Here is a 16,469-nt window from a genome sequence, read left to right on the forward strand (position 1 = left end):
ATAGACGCGCACACACACACATACATGCATACATACATACGTACGTACATATATGCATGTATGCATACATGCATACATGCATGCATGCATGCATACATACATACATACATGCATGCATACATACATACATACATACATAATACGTACACACATACATACAGACATACATACATACATATATACACATACACATACATACATACATACATACATACATACATACATACATACATACATACATACATACATACATACATACATACATACATACTACATATATGAATGCATGCGTGCATACATACACACATACATGTATACATAGGGACATACATAAGTTGTCACTCTAGAATACGATCACCACTTGCCCAACCGAAACCAATTAGCACAAATTTTGACTCGAAAGCCCGAACCCACTACGGCACGCCAGCCGGAAAATCAACTTTCGTGTCTACGGGGTACTGCACACCTGGCGGGATTAAGTAGGATATATGTGACACTTAGTTTGTAAAAAACAAAGAACTCATAACAATGAAAAAGAATGTATACAACGGTTTTATAATGCTGTATCACTGCTGCCTGGTCGTTTAGCTCCAATATTTTCAATAAAATTTCATCGCAGTTTTCTCGTTTCATGGTTTTGGGCGTTCGTTGACAATGGCTATTTGCGAACATTTTCGACAAAATGATCTCACTTTTATAGCGGTGATGTAATAAAATTATTTCATTATGTCGCAGTTCCCAGAAACAGTTCCTAATATTGGCGCCTGTGTACTATCTGCATCGATTTCAGTGTACCCGAACAGGAAACTTACATACAGCTTTGAGGCCACACACTCTCACTAAAATGTAGTCATTTAATACGCTAAATATGAGCCTTTATCAGCCAATATAATGCAAAAAATGCGAACTTAGGCATCTGAAAATTAAATTTCGAAGACACTCCAAATAACGAAAATCATGTCTGCTGAATTTTAACCAGTAGCTGTTGGCTGCGTTAAGACCAGGTTATAATTTTTCTGTTTTCAACTTTTGTCAGTTGAAACATTCCAGCCTTTTTACATGAATATGAAGCAGAGTTATGTGCACTGACGCCTCTAGGGGGCCAATTCGGGCATCCGGCACCCAGATGAATATTTGCCCACAACAAAATACCGTCGTCTTCTATGATGTCTGCATACTCTGTGGGATGCACTTAAATAGGATAGCTTGCGTTCTGTGTGAAATAGCTTGTTCGTTAGGGAGGCTAACTTGTATCACCGGTAGGATGATATACGTTTGACTTTCAAACAACAATACGGAAGCTTCTCTGGTAGTGTTTAGTTTTTAATGTGGCACCTACTGTACAAACAGCTCAGAGCCAGTTGTACCAATTTTGGTACCAAGAATTTGTCGCGAGATAATGATAATTACGATTTTGCTGCGCGAAACAAAGCTGTTAGCTTTGTAATGTTGTTACACTAGAGATTACGAAAGCAAAGATGATGACGTTCTGTTTTCGGATTTTCTGCGTTTATTTCCAGAATGCATGCTTTGGGTTGACAGAAAGCTGAACGATGATGTGCCTCAAGAGTGCATCGACCAGTTTGTTGATACGTGTGGCGTCATTGTTCCCAAGTACAGCAGAGACCTTTGCCCTGATGGCGAAGGGGATTACAAATAAAGACGAAAAGTTTATTGTGGCACGATCAGTATAAAAGCACAAGAGCATCTATTAAGCTAAGATAACTGCTCAAAACATGAATACCAAGCTCTTTGCGTAGTTCTGCCCAAATATTTTTTTATTTCGTATACGTTGTGCCTAAACGGGTGGCAGAAATAAATCTACTAATATTAAATCTGGAGTTCAATTGGTTCAGCGTGACCTTCCGTACTCTCTGCTGAAGCTCAGAACATTTCATTGCTAATTTTTCAATCTCACCCACACATAACAAGCATAGGGTAAGTAGGCAGGTTGCAAAATATATGCCCCGCTGACGCATTTACGGCTCAGCGTCCAAACGAACACTATAATATTAGGATCTGAAACAAAACTTTGTCTCCCAGCATAAAGGCATAAGCTTAAAAAGGTTGCTGAACTGCGCAAAAGGACATCGCTAAAAAAATTGGGGTTATGGGGGTGTAATGTGCTGAACTTACACCTGAGCTACAAGGCGCGCTAGAGTGGAGGGCTCCGGATTTATTTTCATAAACCTTAAATCATTTAAGTGCACCAAAACTTCTGTCACAGTGGCGTTTGCTGTTTTCACCTTTATCTGAAGAGCATCCACAATGCTTTAGCCACTGGGCTAGCGCACTAGGAGGGGGGGGAGGAGGCGCATAGCAAATTATTTGCATGCACATGTTTAGTGCAAATGAGGTTTATGGTGGTGAATTTGTAGTATCGAACGGGTAATATATCATCACCTTAGGTATCATTCCCTGCTTATTTTTAATTAGATGTTCACCCAAATTAGCATCAAATTTTGTGTCGAAAAGATCATTGTTCATTGCATGACTGTCGGTTCGTCCTTTCTAACAAGCCAATTGACTGCATCTGGTCAGTACTCTTCAACGAACATCGTGTGTCGAGATTTGGGGGCACGTTAAGGTTTCCAGGTGCTTAAAATCGCGCCGTAGCCCCCTCCCCCCGGTGCAGAGCTCATAAAACCGTAGTTTCAGTTCCGTTTTCATATAGTAACCGCATTTACGCTATATATTTTTCAGTAGCGGCGTTTTACTGTCGTGCTTTTGATGCAAGCTGAACAGTGTCACAAGCCATAGTCATGAAACGTCTCACGGAACCAATTCTAGTCCTTTAGATTTCTCAAACTCTACATATTATCATCCTTGAAGCCCCCGTTACGCATATCATGTTGCACGTCATGCCCGTGAGGGCGACGTATATACATGTGTGCATAAATTAAAAAATGTACGCCAAATCAAAACTGCAGCTTTGAAATTTCTACCCGATCGGGTTTTTTGCTGCGAAACCCGGCCTAAACATATGCGCTGAAATGAAAAGTTTTATTCAGCCAAACAAATTTCTTGGAGGAGCATTTAGAGCCAACACAGGTACGCAAGCTAATAATATCTGTTGATCGTTCGCTTCTAAGCAAACATATTGTCGCGAAGACAAGGACGATGCAGTTGTCTTGAATGAGAAACACGTTTATTGGAGCGAACTTGTGCTCCCCTAACAACTCAAAAGAATACAGAGGCGGCGAAGCAGCGGTCAACAAAGTGACTTGCGTCGGCGAGTGTCGTCGAATCGAATGCCCCGGCGTCTCCTCTGCAGGCTTTTTATGTTTCGGCGCGCGTGGTTCTGGAACCGTAGATTCGCATCGAGAACATTGTAGATGCAAGAAGATTATTCCGGGATGTTCACGTTAGATCGGAATGCTCTCCCTATCAGAACAGATAACACATGCGGCACAGAAAGAAAGAATGGAACACGCGCTTCCCTTGGCGCAGAGATAACACAGACCGGCGCAGCCGTCCGGTAAAAGCAAAACACAAATAAACAAACCCAATGTATGGTCCGCGGCAATATTATGCGCCGAGCATGAGACAACGTTTTGTCATAGCTCAAAAATACCCATCTGCATTGCGAATAACAAAGTATGGTTTCATGGGTGGCAACTGTGTATGAAATAGCTTGTGGTTGCTGAGTCATGCTCTGAAATATTTTTGGCATTGAATTTTCTAATAAATAATTACCCGCAAACAGATGGCAACAACCACAGTTGACAGACAGCGCACAATTTGCTCTCACTCAATAAAAATATATTATTCTTTGAATGACGCGAAATATGCAGGGTATGGGATAACATATACGTTCTTCCTCAGAAGTATTCAACTTTAATCCCTTACAGCTCAGCTGACCAAGGTAGGTTAGCACGGAAGGTTAATATGTATAAACTATAGGTGAGTTATTTGCTTCACTCAAGTTCTTGTGCCCAAAATCTTCTAGTTTAGATTATTTCGAAACATTATTCCAAACTGAAAGCCACGACGGGAGCGGCTAGTTGTTTATCGGTCACTTTTTTTGTTGCAACTATATCCCTCGTACAAACCCACTACCAGTGAAGAAGGGATAGCTGTAAACTCACTCATGCTAATATCTAGTAAAACTTTTGAGGCGCAATTTCCACCGGGCACCAATCTGAAAGAAACGCTATGCATAAGCGTTTCTTTCAGATATGCATAAGCGTTTCTTTCTTAAGCGTGCCCGTTCATATCAGAATACATTTGCTGTGCCCGGGACAGCTAAAAAAATCAAATATAGAAACGTATAGAGGCACAAGTAGCACGCTTTCGGCCAAGTAATATGTAGAAACCTGTACCATGAGCAGTTGAATTCCCCTGCTGAATAGTAACTTTTGAAGAAACAGGTAATAAGTTTCCTTTCACGTTAACTACAACACATGTAACACATAACCATTCTCGTTCCCGTAGCAATCATTCAGGGGGGTTTTTCTTACTCCCCTCTCTGGTCGTTTCTTTTCCGGCCACCTGCTAAATTTTTCACCGTATTTCTTTCGTTGTTTTTCTCATAATGTTTGTACTTTCTTGCTGTTGTGGATTTCCTGGTAATTACAGATATATTTTTGTTTTGTAGTTTTCTGGTTTATTTCCCGCATATAGCTTCTTCCTTTCTGTTAGGGCGAAGCCCCTTAAGGATTCGGGCTCTCGACGTCTCCTGTCGTCGTCGTCTCCTGTCGTTACGGTAAACCGATTTGTCAAACGATGATCAGAGAACAAGTGTATAATGTATAAAACCGATTTAAAATAAACTAACGTGAGTCAACTAAACATATATACGGGAATATTCAGGGTTTATTGCACTAAATCAAGATTTCTTGAATTCGGTTTGAAATTTTTTCTGTTTTATTTCCAACATGCATCTGCCTCCTTTCTGTTCGGGCGAAGCACCTTAGGGGCTCAGGCTTTCGGCGTCTCCTGTCGTCATCATCTACTGTCGCTACGGTAAATCAAGTTGCCAAACTATGGTCAGAGAAGAAGTGTAGAATGTATAAAACCGGTTCAAAATGAGCTAAAATGATTCAACTAATACAATATACGAGAATAAACAGTATTTAATTGCATTACAACTGAAATTTGTTAAATTCGGTTCCGAAATTGGTTTCAGACCCAATGTTTTCCCCTGTAAAGCATACTTCTTACCATGCTGTGATGTGCGACTCGAAGACAATTTAAGGCTAGTCTGTCTCTGATTTAATTGCTTAAATCCTGTTCAAAGCAGCAGAGGGCGCCACCACATAGCAAGTACGTGATTGCTGCTCCCACCGGAGCTTCCCCGGAGCCCAATAAGCGCGCGCCGTGAGGCAACAGAGACGCAATGGCGTGCGTTGGCCCCAGAAACGCCCTTTTCTGCGATAAACACTTGACCATTAAAAGCACTTTTGCTGTGGGAAACATCCGCGCAAACTGCATGCTTCGCCCTGCCCCCGGCTTCACGTTAGTAGATCTGGCCCGGGATTTTCTCGACCATTTTTAAACAACCACGATCTTGTACCATCGGTACAATTACGATCTTGTTCCCGATGTCTTTCGTCGCTCGGTTATGTTGAGAATTTTCGCTTTCAAAATTCGCCGCGGTTTACTTAAACAGGTTTCTGTGTGCTCACGTGTGTGGCAGCTTTACATATTGACCCCTTTTTTGCACCTGATTATCCAGGGTCCCACCGCAGTCTTTCAACTTTGGAACCCTTGCCTGTAAAGCGTGGACGTATGTACTTTTATTTATGACAAGCAATAAATGTAATTTCATCTGATTTGATTTTGTGGAACTACTTCTAATTTCTGCTTATTGAACTCACAAATATAAGAGAAGGACACCACTTCGGGAAGAATGTTGTTTTTTTATCATCTCAAAGGTGTTCTATTTCGGTAATAAAACAAGCTTCTTTACACAACTGTTGGCAAGGGTAAAAAGCTTCTTATAAATGCTTCACTGAAAAACAACATTTAGACCATACGTGCCAGTTTCTTGCTTTGCGAGCATAAGTTTTCGTGCTTTTCAAGGCCGTGGTATTAGGCCAAGGATATCTTTCTTTCTGCTCTTTGGGGAAGGCATTCTTGAAACTTGATGAGTTTGTCGTTGTCTTCTCTTCTCTCGAAACACACTCTCGTGAGTGACTTTAAAAAATGCTCCAGGATTGCAGAGTTAAACGTCACTATTGCAAAAAATGCTTTATTTTAAGTTCTACCTAGTTTTAACTCTGGTTGTACATGCCTAGTCGACACTGCTTAGGTAAATACTATTTGTAATGACCTTTTCTTTGAGTTTCCTGGATGATTATGTCAAAGTATCAATACATCAATACGACTATCATAAAAGGAAGCTTTCTTTGTTGGGTGAAGGCACCACTAGGATACACTTTCAGTTGTTGCAAATGCTAACTAAAACGAAAAGATAATGACGTAGAGATCGAACACGCTGTTACAGAATTTTTTCTTGCGAGGCCTTCACCCTATCTGTAGTTTTATGCCAGGGCCGCAAAGCAAACATTTGCCGTTACAAAATTTCCCTACGGGGCTTCCTTCACCATTGACAATGCAGATGAGAAAGGTTGTTTCTACCCAGCATCTCCAAAGGGAGCAGCCTCAAACATCACATCTAAAAAGTAAAAGAAGCAAACACATAGAGCGAAAGCCCGAATGGAATGGTAGACTTTACCCGATAATCGCTTACCGAACAATTTCAACAAAGAAGGGTTTCGGCGTGAACTGTAACAGGGAACTATTTCAAGTACTCTTGAATCCCCAAACGACAACTGATAACCACAAAACCGACACCTGAAGCATGTGCGAATCCAGATCTGCTTGCTTTAGTTTGCCGCTTTAAAAAAGATCCTGGTAGCAAACATTGGTCCTCCAAGCGCCACGAAAGCGGAAGGAAGTAGGTTGGAGAGAAGAGATTGGAAGAAGAGGTGTAATAAAGGCCTTCTATATAGAGCCGAGGCCAGTGGTCTTGTTCTTTAACAGTAACTGAAAAATGGAGTTCTTTGTTTGACCGGGAAACTGTCTATGGATAGGCACGGCTGGGCAATGTCTGGGACGAGTGCTCGCTCTAGCCCGATCATGGGCTAGGATTTAGCAAATATACGCAGACACGAAGCGGCGTAGACAAGAATAACGCGTGAGCGTCGCGCCACCCATCGGCGCCCACTCAACTACATAGTCGTGTAACATTGCACAAAAGTTTCAGCGCATGAAAAAAATTCAGTAAAAATAAAACCAGCCCTGGGTCGTTCAAATTTTGATAAAAACGCAACATAAACGTTGGTCATGAAGTAAAAGTTGGTCATGAAGTAGAAGAAGTAAGGGAGGCTTTAAAAGAAATGAAAGGGAGAAAAGCACCTGGTGAAGATCAGATAACAGCACACCTCTTGCAGGATGGAGGGCAAATTGTACTAGTAAAACTGGCAAACCTGTGCAAGCAATGCCTAATGACCGCTGGTGTAGCAGAATCTCGGAAGAACGCGGACATCATCCTTAATCCATAGGAAAGGTGACATGACGGACTTTAGAAATTACAAGCCGATCAGCCTACTGCCAGTCGTCTACAAGGTAGGTAATTACCAAGGTAATCGCTAACCGAACCTCTGCAACCTTAGATTTCAGTCAACCTAAAGAAGCAGCAGGGTTTCGTAACGACTATTCAACAATGGACCAGATTCTCACGACCAGTCAGATGACAGAGAAGTCCCCTGAGTATACTGAACCCCTATAAATACCTTCATAGATTATGAGAAAGCATTTCACTCGTTCGAAACATCAGCAGTCATTCAGGCAATACGAAACCAGGGCGTACACGAGCAGTATGTAAGAATACTAGAGGTTAGTTACAATGGCTCCAAAGCTACCATATTCCTCCATAAGGAGAGCAGTAAAATACCTATAAAGAAAGCCGTCGGACAAGGAGATGCAAGCTCTCCAATCTTATTCACAGCATGTTTACAAGAAGTATTCAGAACATTAGATTGGCAACACCTGGGGGTAAGTATTAATGTCGAATACCTTAGTAACTTCAGATTTGCTGATGACGTTGCCTTGTTGAGTAAATATGGGGAAGAATTGCAAGGCACGCTTACCGCACTGATCAAACAGAGTAGAACCGTGGGCCTTAAAATCAATATGCAGAAAACTAAAGTAATAATCAATAAGCTCGGGACAGCACAGCGGTTTGAGATAGGTGGCGAGGCAGTGGAAGTCGTAAGCCAATATATCTACTTAGGCTAAGTGGTGACCCTACATCTCAACCATAAGGCAGAGATAATTAGAAGGATCAGAATGGGGTGGAGTGCATACGGCAGGCATTCTCAGATAATGAATGGCAGCCTTCCATTGTCCTTGAAGAAGAAAGTGTATGACAGCTGCATCTTACCGGTACTCGCCTACATGGCAGAAACTTGGAGGTTCACTAAGAGGGTTCAACTGAAATTAAGAACGACTAAATGAGCAATGGAGCGGAAAATGATGGGTGTAACATTAAGGGACAAGAAGAGAGCGGAAAAGGGTCAGGGAACAAACGCGTGTTAAGGATATATTAGTAGAAATTAAGAAGAAACTGACGTAGGAAAGGCATGTAATGCGAAGGAAAGATAACCGTTGGTCATTAAGGGTAACAGAGGGGATTCCTGGAGAAGGCAAGCGTGGCAGGGGGTGGCAGAAAGTTAGATGGGCAGATGAGATCAAGAAATTTGCGGTGATAAATTGGTCGCAGTTATCACAGGACCGGGATTATTAAAGATTAATGGGAGAGGCCTTTGCCCTGCAGTGGGCGTAGATAGGCTGGTGGTGTTGGTGATGATGATTATGATGATGATGATGATGATATGACTTCGACGACGGCGACGATGAACCATTGATTGGTCATTAAGGGTAACAAAGTGAACCCCTTGGGAAGGCAAGCGTGGCAGTGGGCTGCTGAAAGTTAATGTGCAGATGAAATCAACAAGTTTGCGGGGATAAACTGGTCGCAGTAAGAACAGGACCGAACAGAACAAAAGAGAACAGGACTCTTCATAAGGCAACGCTTGCGAGTGGCGTCGCCTTATGAAGAGTGTATGAAGCACAATCACAGAGTACCCCTCTATCGACAACAAAATGCTAGCGAGATGAATACCGAACCTTATTTATTCCTGTTTATATACCATACTACTTGACCACTGAACTTATCTTCGAGCTCGTTTTACATGGCCAATAAAGTAGGCGATTTGCAAAGTTCCTAAAAGAAATTATCTCGGTTTTTCGCTCTCTACTTTCTTAAAAATGATCCAAAGATATACTCATATAAATTGCCTGTCCGCTCGGCACATCGCCATTCGTCAATTAGGTTCTCATCGCAGAACGCCGTGAGATTACTCGCTACTTAGTGCCTCCCGAATTTTTTGGCCCTAAGAAACAGGTCTTGAACCCCCGCAGCAACAATCAGCTCGTCCTCCTCTTCTGCTGTGAATCTTGTCCTTTTCTGCTGAGCACCTGCAAGCTGCTCTTCTTCATCCCCGTAGAGATGAACTGCTTGTCTAGCAGCACCCCTCGGCCTATTAGTAGGCCAGCAAATTTACCTTCGGAGAAGGCCTTCTAATAGGCCGCGAATAATATTCCGGCGTTGTTCGATTGGAACTCGAGGTGCCATCTTGGCGAATGTGGACGTGGAGAGCGCACAGACGATTTATATTCGTATATCTTTGGGTCATTTTAAAGTAAGAATGTAGAGAGCAATAAACCGAGATAATTTCTTTTATGAGTCTTGCAAATTGCCTTCATCGGCCGCGGAAAGCGAGCTCAAAGATAAGTTCACTGGTGAAGTAGTATACAGAATAAGCAGGATAAATAAAGGTTCGCGATTCATCTCGCTGGCGTTTCGTTGTTGGTAGCGGGGCGCCCGGTGATTGTGTTTCATGCATGCCTAATAAGGCGATGCCTCTCCACAGCTGCTAGCCTCAGCGTGTACAAACAATAAAGGAGAAAACTTCAACACAAAACATTCCGCGCAAGCGTTTTTCAGGACCGGAGGAGCACTTGCGTCAAAGCCGTCGCAGTCGTCGGATTAGGCAGCAAATGCACCATCGGGATGAAAGCAATGCTACGAAGGCGTCACTCAGCGGTACTTCAGTGACCATCGAAACACCGCTGCAGGACGCGAGAAAATCAGCGTCCCTGCCAGTAAAAAAGGGCGCGCATGCGCAACGTACCGATCTCGACAACAGGCGCCAGGCCTACCGAGTGCGCATCGGTATCTTCTGCCACGCGCTGGCGTAGTCCGCAATATGAAGTCGCCGCCTGTACATATAAGGAATCCCGCCAGGTATTCGCTTTTACAACAAAAAAAAGGTGCGACATGCAACGCATCTGCCAAGCTGACGATAAACGAAACGCACGGTCATGCAACACCTCTATCACAATTGTTTTGCGAGCAGACAACTAAAGCGCCCCCTCCCGCTGCGAACGGATAGGGCTCCTGCCGTGGCTCCTGCGCTGCCCAGGCGGTTCTGCACGCCAAGAGACCAAACCGACTTCCCGGTAGTACTTCCGGGTAGTACAAAGCTGCGGGGGTAACACAGAATTCCGTGTTTACAGATGAAAGTGATTGATTGATTGTGGGGTTTTAACACGCCGAGGCAACTCATGCGATGAGGCGCGTTGTAGTGGAGGGCTCCGCATTAATTTTGACCACCCGGGGATATTTAACGTGCGCCGAAGTCTCGTACGCAGGGGCGTTTTTGCTTTTCGCCTCTATCATAAAAGCGGCCGCCGCGGCCGCGAATCGAACCCGCGTCCTCGTGCTCAGCAGCACAACGCCTTAGCCACTGAGCCACCGCTGTGGGTAGAAGGAAAGTGAGCGCGGTACTCCCGATTGTTGTGCGGCATGGTCTCCAGCCAATACGCGGCGCATTCTATCTCTCCTAGCGATCAGCGGGAGACAAGAGAAAAAAAGCTTTTCAGCTTAATACTTTTACAGCGTCGAGGAAACTGTCAGGACGGTGACGGCGTTCTACCACTCGCAGGTGGTCCGATCAATGGTAGTATGAAGTGGAATTTGAAGTTAGAGCTCATACACTTGGAGACAAGGACTTTTCAACGACAGCCGATTTCAAAAATAAAAAAAGAGTAACGCAATCGGCGATGATCGTACTTTAAATTCAGCGAGTCCAGGAAGCCACAGGCTTGTCTACTGCGGTGCACCGCCCTTTTGCGCACCTCTGTACTTACGCGTGCACTTTTGTTAAACACTGCTGGTTTGTGTCGCCATTAGTAAATACGTAGGCTTGCGATAGCTTGCCGTTTTATTGTATCGTGGTTCAGGGACAAAGTGCAGCAAGCCTCACAAGCGCGTGAAATCTGTTTTGTTATTCCGAAAATAGAGGACGTAAACCTAAGCAGTCAGGCAAACTGATTGGCCGTTCTGTTTTCTTATTTCTTCTCACTTCACTTAATTACACCCTTTCATAATCTCTTTCCTGTTCCCACTTAGTACACTAGAACCGAGGTCGGGAACGTTTTGACATTTAGCGCCGAGTTGCATAAACCCGTCACGGCGGAGGTCTGGACGGCAAATCGGGTTGCAAGGGGAGTGTCTTTGAAGTCGAAAAGAAGACATTGAACGAATTTGCAATACTGTTTTACAATATTTCACAATATTCTGTCTAATCTTGAAGTGTGAAGTGTGGAAATGCAATAGGAAGCGAATGAGTCTGGGTTTCTTGTCTCCCGACTATCCGCATTTGAAGTCAAAACTGGCATATCGGGCTTCACATACTTTGGCACGGGGGGAGGGGTGGGGGTTCTGACAACGTGCTGTTGCCCGCATAATACTGCCCAGCTACTGCATTCTACGGCCTGTGGGCCGTAGCTTGCCGACCCTAAATTAGAAGGTAATGAACACGGAGATCAGTGACGAGCGTGTGTAAATACTTGGGCCACGCAACGTGTATGCGGCTGTGTTACGCTATGTCAATATAGAAGTACACATCTATGCAGGCAGCGTACGGGCGAACTGGTCTTTGTTTGGCTGATGGCGCTTAATGTTTAATTGACGCTATTTTCTCACGTAATGCCCCTGGTATACATGTACCCTCCGTTCGGATATTGCACGGCATAAAACGTTGTGTGACAAAGCATTCAGTTTGAGAAAATATAAAACAAAACTACCACTAATTTTTAAGGCGTTGCCGGGCCGGAGTTGTCAGCTGAGCCGGCTGCGCTGCTCGTGTCCGCTTCCATGCTCCCCTGAGGCCACCTTTTTCCTGTAACATCAGGCTCTAATATAGCAAGGTCCTGTGTTCTATCTTGCGTGCGAACTGTTCCTTTATCGACCGTACGCAAGAAGGAGGAACGATAATTATCGCCAGGAAGTTAAACCACCGACCTCGCGGTACGTGATGCATATAGCGACGGTCGAGGCTGCTCGCTTACAAGAACGCCGATAAATCGGCTTGTTTTCGCGGGTATTGCTTTGTATCACCCCAGAAATAACTCCAAGAGTTACTTTATTCAGCATTCCAACATATACACTCGCCAAAACAGAATTAAATTAAGTACAACTAACTTTCTCTCTGGATTGTAGTTAAAAATACCTTGCGAACGGCACGGGTCATCTGCTCTTGTACTGCCCAGACGGGTCGGGCAAGAGGGGGCGCTGTATGTCGCCAAAACTTGAGCACAGGAGCCCTATAGACACGCGGTAGACCCAGCGAAAGCCATGTCGGGCGAACCACCTAAAACAAAGTCGAGGTCTGGGAAACACGCCTCCAGTGATCTTATCCAAGATTCAATCAGCACACACCGCCTAACAGTCGACTGAAGGCTGTCAATGGTTCGGAGCTAAAGCTTCTTCGAAGTCATCGCAAACGGGTGTTGGTCGCCGAGATGACTGCACAGCCAATCCACAGTTTTTTTTGTAGAGATAAAAAACAAGCTCAAATTCGTCCTCCGTTTAAAGGAGCCATGAAGAGAAAATGCAAGTTGGTTTTATTCGAAATATTTCGTGTTTTATAGTTCCCCCAGCGCTTGTCCGGATACAAACGGTGCTTTATTCACTGAGAAATTAAACAATTTAGGTTAAAATTTTTATTTTCCCGCTCAATCGTGCGTTTTCGTGGTCCCAAGTGACATCACTGAAACCGAACGCTCTGCAGCCTAGAGTACCTTCATTCACGCATCCGCCGTACAGGGTAGAGACACGTATACGCTGGCGCCGCCATTTTCAGTGGCTCGCTCGCCGCCGAAGCAAGTCATTGTGTCAAAACCACGCTAAAATTATCGCCGCAACGCGGTTTACTGAAAAAGTTTCAATCATATTGTATGTTTCGCGTTGCTAGGTCTCGTGGGAAACGAAAAGAATAACGCGTTGAGCCCGTTGGCCCAATTGCGGCGGCACGGGACCGTTCAAAGGTTGTCTCCACCCTGTACAGCGGTGTTGGTTTGTTCCCGCGTTTCTTTACGTTCCGTAACCTAGATGACGCCACCATACCGTGGCAAGCGTTTGGTTTGTTTTTGCCTGCATTTAAACCTGGCTTGTTTTTGTTCTGGGAGAAAATATTCCTTCCCTGAAACAGTGCTCGCTCGACAAATGGGGTCCCGTAAGACACCGTTGCTTGCGCCAATCGGCCAGTGTCGTCTGAGACAACCCCAAGCCCCGTAGTGCTGTGCAGCGAAACCAAGCATGCTGTGCGCAGTACGAACAGCAGAACGCATCAGTACTTCTATGTTTGCATGTGCTTTCGTAACTTCCACTGTTTGTCCCATCATTCCTATTGCTTTGTAATGAATGTGCCCTAAATTTAAGCGCAAATCGCTCGTTCGTCTAATTTGTAAGTTCTACCTAATTTGCGTCTGCTTCTGCCAGCCTCCGCCAATCGCAGAGTTTAGCTCATGTGACGACGTTTTTCCTAATTATGTAGCTTATTTGAGCGAAGTTTACGTTAAAAGTGGTGTCAGTATGATTCTAACGAGACAATCTTTTGAATGAACCAAACTTGTGTTTTCTAAACATCGGTCAGATTATAAATACGCCTGCTACGGCAACCATGAACAATAAACTACACCAAAGCAGCGGACGCCACGAGCGTCACGAGTTCAACTGGGCCATGCAAACCCATCCCCGAGTTTTCTGCGAGTTATAATGTCAACCAAGCACATCCAGCCCATTCAAGGGCGTGGCGTAGCGACCGAAGCCACACCCAACCATAGCGTTGACTTTGTCGGTGACATAGCATCCTTGCCACGAAGTCGTCATTTGATGCCCGTAAGCAGTGACTAGAACCTAGAACCCAACAAAATTGAACTCCCTAGGCAACCGTGAGCCAATGGGGCCACAGCACCGGGGCATTCATTCCGGTACGAACTGGGGTTCCCTCTTGTCCGAGCACGTAAAAGCGGCCAAGACGGCGTGATTTTCGAGGAAGCCTTATCTATACACCGTCAAAACATAGTCGATGACAAATGACACAACTTCAACCTCTTAAACGCCTTCACAAATGCTTAAACACGCTCTTGACACGCTGAATTGGCACAATTTCTGATAAGCGCCCGCCGTGAAGACTCAACCCAGCTGTAAACAAAAGGCATTTCTGATGGTCTGGAGCAGGGAGTGTTCCGTTCGCTGCAGTAAACCACTTTCCTACTTGGTTTGTACTTGCGCACAGCTACACTGGGTCTACCCTCAAGGGACTTAGCATACATAATTCCGTGGAAGAATAGCACATCAAGAAAAACGGACCGCCCCGCGCCGGGCGTAGCCAATACCCAGGCTGGCGATTTCAAAGTAGTAGGGAGGTTATATCGTTCATGCTAGGAATGAGTCCTGCTAATAGATTTCCGATGGCGCTGCATGCGGATGATATCAGCATACAGTTTCATACTAATATATTTAGAGGGAAATCTGGCGCCACTGTCTAGTTGGACCGCGCTTCAGTGAACGTGTGGTCATGTATCGGGCACGAACGTTCCACTTGTAACCCGCCGCAGGGGCTTAGTGGAAAGGCGTTGTGCTGCTGAGCTCGAGGACGGGATTTCGATTCCCGGCCGTTGCGGCCGCTTTTCTGACGGAGGCGAAAAGCAAAAAAAAAAAATTAGCGCCAATCCACCCCGTGAATGTGGTTTGAAAGCAAAGCTGCAAACGGCAACCATAACGATTACCCATACGACGCCACTTAACTTAACAACGTGAGGGTTCGAGCTAGTTGGTACTCCATAGTGAAAGTTTAAAGCGCAACTAATTTAGACACAAGACGAATGACACAGGGACAAGCGCCTAAATACCCTCACATCGCTATACAAATAGTAGAACCAGAGAGAAGTAAATGCACTTAACCACACCAGTTATTACTTCAAAGAGGTAATCTTGGTAAGGTTAAATCAATGCATGAACGGTGTTTGGTTCAGTTGTATTGGTGTAGCAGAAGAGTGGAAACTTTTTTTACAAATTTAAAGTAAGCTACAACCCGGTGTTAGACGATCTGACTTCTCCATCTCTGCGCCGCGGACGGAAGCGACGAGATTTGCGGCAGAGAAGGAGGAAGAAATACTTCTGTTCAAATTTCTGAACGGCCCAGAATGTAGCCCTGGGGAGTTATTCCTTCTTCTGTGGGGCCCATATGCAGTACGCGCAGCCTGTGTTCTGTCCACCCGCTGAAGCTGGGTAGGTAGAGAGGGCCTGGACAGCAGCGTCTCCCATTGCTCTTGTTGGGTAGTTGACGGAAAGAGAGGAGGGTGCTCAGGGCTAAAGTCGCACACCCCGATTACGGGGCGGAGTGTTCCTACTTCTGAGCAAAATTTACATTCAGCGTCGTAGCGATTCGGATGCTTTAAGTGAATACTCGTAGGCTCGGGGAAGGAGCCCGCATTGTGTGAGCCGTAGGGTAGTTTGTTGTTCTCTGGAAAGGTCAGGGTAAGGCGAAGGTACGGTCTGTCTCAGAAGGCGATAATGCTGGGTTATCTACCTGAACGTGACAAGCGGGTGACTGTCCTCGTGCAGCTCCATAGCCTGGGAGGTAAAGGCGCAGGCTTATTGGGTGGGCGTATTTGTTGCCTGCCATTGAAGCGTGAGGGGGTGTCCAGATGAGCTCAATGGAACAGTTTGGGAGTGGTTTTTTAGCACGCGCTGTGCAGGTCAGGACACCCAACCAGACTGGTAATTCCAGTAGCCTTGCTGGGAATCGGTGACTACCCTCCAAACCCCTGGTTCAGTGAGAGCCTAGGTAATGGCTGGCTCTTCTGCTGCCGTCAGTTCTTGTGTCCTAAGCGAGGTACACTCAAGGAGGTTGGTTCTGGAGGAAGCCACGATGATGGCGTATTGCTGCCCTCGATGTTTGGAGGCGTCTGTGTAGATAACTGCATGATCCCCACCGAGGGTGGTGTTCAGCGTCTGCGCCCGTGCTTTTCGCTGACCCTCATCATGTCAGGGGTTCATATTTCTAAGCAAAGGGAGCATCTTTAGTTTTAGTCGCCAAAAGTCTGGG

Source organism: Haemaphysalis longicornis, unplaced genomic scaffold (assembly GCF_048455015.1).
Source record: "Haemaphysalis longicornis isolate Haplotype H1 unplaced genomic scaffold, Haemaphysalis longicornis Haplotype H1 scaffold_9, whole genome shotgun sequence".
NCBI lineage: Eukaryota > Metazoa > Arthropoda > Arachnida > Ixodida > Ixodidae > Haemaphysalis > Haemaphysalis longicornis.